The sequence below is a fragment of the Microtus ochrogaster genome, unplaced genomic scaffold, assembly GCF_000317375.1.
Source record: "Microtus ochrogaster isolate Prairie Vole_2 unplaced genomic scaffold, MicOch1.0 UNK5, whole genome shotgun sequence".
NCBI lineage: Eukaryota > Metazoa > Chordata > Mammalia > Rodentia > Cricetidae > Microtus > Microtus ochrogaster.
Window position 1 is genome coordinate 9,599,257 of NW_004949103.1, and position 3,408 is coordinate 9,602,664.

At 45.0% G+C, this 3,408-nt stretch overlaps 1 pseudogene; it reads left to right on the top strand.

Moving 5' to 3' along the window:
• Positions 1-202: 202 nt before the first annotated feature.
• Positions 203-734, top strand: LOC101987084 (annotated as a pseudogene).
• The last annotated feature ends 2,674 nt before the right edge of the window (positions 735-3,408 follow it).

A 3,408-nucleotide genomic window follows, 5' to 3' on the forward strand; every position in this document is an offset into this window, starting at 1 on the left:
AAAAAAAAAAAAAAAAGAAACCACTCAAGAGGGCTGGAGAAATGGCTCAGTGGTTAAGAGCACTGACTGCTCTTCCAGAGGACCCGGGTTCAATTCCCAGCACCCACATGTATGAAGATCCAGTTGTATGAAGATTGGTGTGTAGGAGATCACACCAATGCACATAAAAAAATAAAGTTAAATAAAAAAAAAAAGCCTCTTTGCTGCCAGACCTCCGCCATCATGGGTCGCACGCACGCTCCCGGGAAGGGCCTGTCCCAGTCTGCGCTGCCCTACCGCTGCAGCGTCCCCACGTGGCTGAAGCTGACGTCTGACTATGTGAAGGAACAGATTTACAAACTGGCCAAGAAAGGCTTCACTCCCTCCCAGATAGGTGTGATCCTGAGGGACTCGCACGGTGTGGCCCAGGTCCGTTTTGTGACTGGTAATAAAATCTTGAGAATCCTTAAATCCAAAGGCCTTGCCCCTGATCTCCCTGAGGATCTCTACCATTTGATTAAGAAGGCAGTCGCTGTCCGAAAGCATCTTGAGAGGAACAGAAAGGATAAGGATGCTAAATTCCGCCTGATTCTGATAGAGAGCAGAATTCACCGGCTGGCTCGTTACTATAAGACCAAGCGGCTCCTCCCACCCAACTGGAAATATGAGTCATCCACAGCCTCTGCTTTAGTGGCGTAAATTCCCTTGTATACACGAGCAATAAAATCACTTTGAATAAAAAAAAAAAAGAGAAACCACTTAAGTTTAGCTGTTACCAGGAGTGAGGAGGCATAGACTATTGTTCAGAGATCGGAGTATGTGACTGTTCGCATGTAGTAGGTGAAGGGATTCTGAGATTGGTCAGTGCATTGTTTGGAGAAAGATGTGTGCACAGTGCATGCATGTGAAGGACTTAGGCTTCAAGTGCCATGTAATCTCAAACTCAATGAAAGTCCCAAGAAGACTGTCACTTTAGCTTGCCTGCCTCATAAGGGTTAGCAGTGTGTTTGCACATAGTAAGTGCTGAATCGACGCTGAACTGCTTTTTCCTCCTGGCTTTTTGGCTTATTTTGACTTCTCTATTAAGAGTTTCAGTTTTGCTATGCTGCCAAGACTGGCCTCAATTTCCTGGGTTCAAGCAGTTTTCCTACCTCAACTTTGCAAGTGCCGGACTTGCAGATGGTGCACTATATCCTCATTTTAAAATGGTCAGTGGAAAACTATTTATATGGTGTGTGTGTGTGTGTGTGTGTGTGTGTGTGTGTGTGTGTGTGCGCGCGCGCGCGCGCGTGCATCTGGAGGCCAGAGGACGAATTGGTTCTCACCTCTCATCACATGGATCATGGGGATCAAACTCAGGTTCTCAGGCTTGGGAAGAGTGCTTAATTGCTAGGCCATTTTGCCAGACTCCTCAGGCTTTTTGCTTTTGTTTTGTTTTAATGATGGTGAAACCATATCAATTTTATGTTCCTGACCCTAACCCTGACTTCTCTTCTTACTTCCAGATTCATGTCTTTCCTTCCCAGTATCAAATGATGCTTAGTAGGCCTAGCGTAGGTAGTTAAGTTCTCAGCAAGGATCTGGATTCCTTGGCCTGCCATTCTCTACCTCAGGGCTCTGTCACTCATCCATCTGCCCACAGCACAGACATCAGAAGCATCTCTAATTTGTCTTTATATTATATTCCACATTGTCTTAGTTAGGGTTTCTATTGCTTTGAAGAGACACCATGACCCATGGCAACTCGTAAAGGAAAACATTTGATGGGGGCTGGCTTACAGTCCAGAGGTTTAGTTCATGATCACCATGCCGGGGATTATGGTGGTGTGCAGGCAGACACAGAGTTTGAGAATAACTAAGAGTTCTGCATCTAGATTCACAGGCAGCAGGTTGAGAACGGACACTGGGCCTGGCTTGAGCATTTGAAACGCCTAAGCCCACCCTCAGTGAGACACTTCCTCCAACAAGGCCATATAATTTCCAAGACGGGAACAACTCCTAATCCCTTGTCAAGTAGTGGGCATTCCCTAATGTCTAAGCATTCAAATCTATGAGCCTATGGGGGTCATTCCTATTCAAATCACCACACACATCACACTGAGTAAAAATATTCTTAAGGCTTAACCTTAGCATGTATGTGAAACCTGAGAATTTTCTATATTTTCTATCAATCCATATTGGGTCAAGTCATAGTCTGTTCTTGCTAGATTTTGGGTGTCTTCTCTCTGACTGTTGCATGTCCATCCTGCTCCTCCCTGGTCAGCCCCTCCATAGAGTCCCACTCCTTAACCAAACTCACCACATCCTTCAGCAGTTTTTCTACACCTTTCCTATCATCTTTCCTCATGATTGGACGCTGTCTGTACAGCCCTACTTCCTGCACTTGCCAGAGGGGTGCCTTGGCAGGGCTCTCATTGGCTCTTATGTGTGCTCTGAACACTATTCTGGAAATGTCTATGGTCATTGTATTGCTTGCTTCCAACTCTTTGAAGTAATCACTTCTGGAAAGAAGACTAATGGCCAACTTGATGAGATCTAGAGACATCTGGGAGACCCATCCCTGAGCATGCTGTGGGATTATTTTGATTAGGCTTGCTGAGGACCCACCCACTATGTGGTTATGGCACCATTCTCTTGAGTGGGATCCTGAATTGTATAAAAAAGGGCTCCTGAGCTGAGCACAAAAGTTCATTGCTCTCTGCGTCCTGACTATGGATGCAATGGAGACCAGCAGTCTCAAGCTTCTGCTCTCATGACTTTCTTGCTTTGACAGACTGTACTCTTAAACTGTAAGCCTTTGAACTGTGAGCCCAAAGGAACTCCTCCTCTGACTTGCTTTTCTGCAGGGATATTTTATCACGGCAATAGGAAGTGTAACTAAGACACTGTTCAAACACATTCCCAAATGACTCCCTGCTCACCTCCCCTGATTTGTTTTCCTTTTACTGCACAAGCCTTAATATTTTTATGCATTTACCAATCATCTCTTCTCATTAGTATATAAGCTCCCTGAGAATCAGGTTTTTGTTCATCATGGTCTTCCCCCAACCACAAACAATGGCAGCATCTGGAATAGTTCCTAGACTATAGTAAATCTCCTTGAGTATTTGATGAGTGAATGAGTTCTTCTCAGTCCTGAAGGTGATGATTCATTCTTGGCTCCACAGCTGAGCCCCTTATGTGGAGTCACCAAGCCCTTTGGAGTCAGCCTTGTGTTTATTCAATTAACATTTACTGAGTGCAAACTGCCTTACTGTGTGTTTATCATTGGCCTGCTTACTTCCCACAAGTCCTGTATCCAACCAGATAAGTGATACAGCATGAACTCTGTAAGCTGTAAGGCACCACACAGATGTCACTTGCTTCCCAGCACAGTGACACTAATTAATGTTGTTTCTATGCCCAGTTCCAATGGGAGCTTCTAACTAA